Raw genomic sequence first — 291 nt, forward strand, 5'->3', positions numbered from 1 at the left:
AAAAAAAAAAAAAATATCATTCCTGATAAAAATCTGAAATTTTGAAACACAATTTTTTCGTTTAAAAATTACATTTTGACACAGAAACTGAACTTTTCATTTTTGACACGAAACGACGTTTCTGGAACAGAAACGATACCAAATGGGCTCTTAGGTTAACTATTGAACAACATGGGATCTAGAAAGCCTAGGGCCCGTTTGGTATCGTTTCTGTTCCAGAAACGCCGTTTCGTGTCAAAAACGAAAATTTCAGTTTCTGTGTCAAAACGCAGTTTTTAAACGAAAAAATGG

Source organism: Macadamia integrifolia, unplaced genomic scaffold, assembly GCF_013358625.1.
Source record: "Macadamia integrifolia cultivar HAES 741 unplaced genomic scaffold, SCU_Mint_v3 scaffold662, whole genome shotgun sequence".
Taxonomy (NCBI): domain Eukaryota; kingdom Viridiplantae; phylum Streptophyta; class Magnoliopsida; order Proteales; family Proteaceae; genus Macadamia; species Macadamia integrifolia.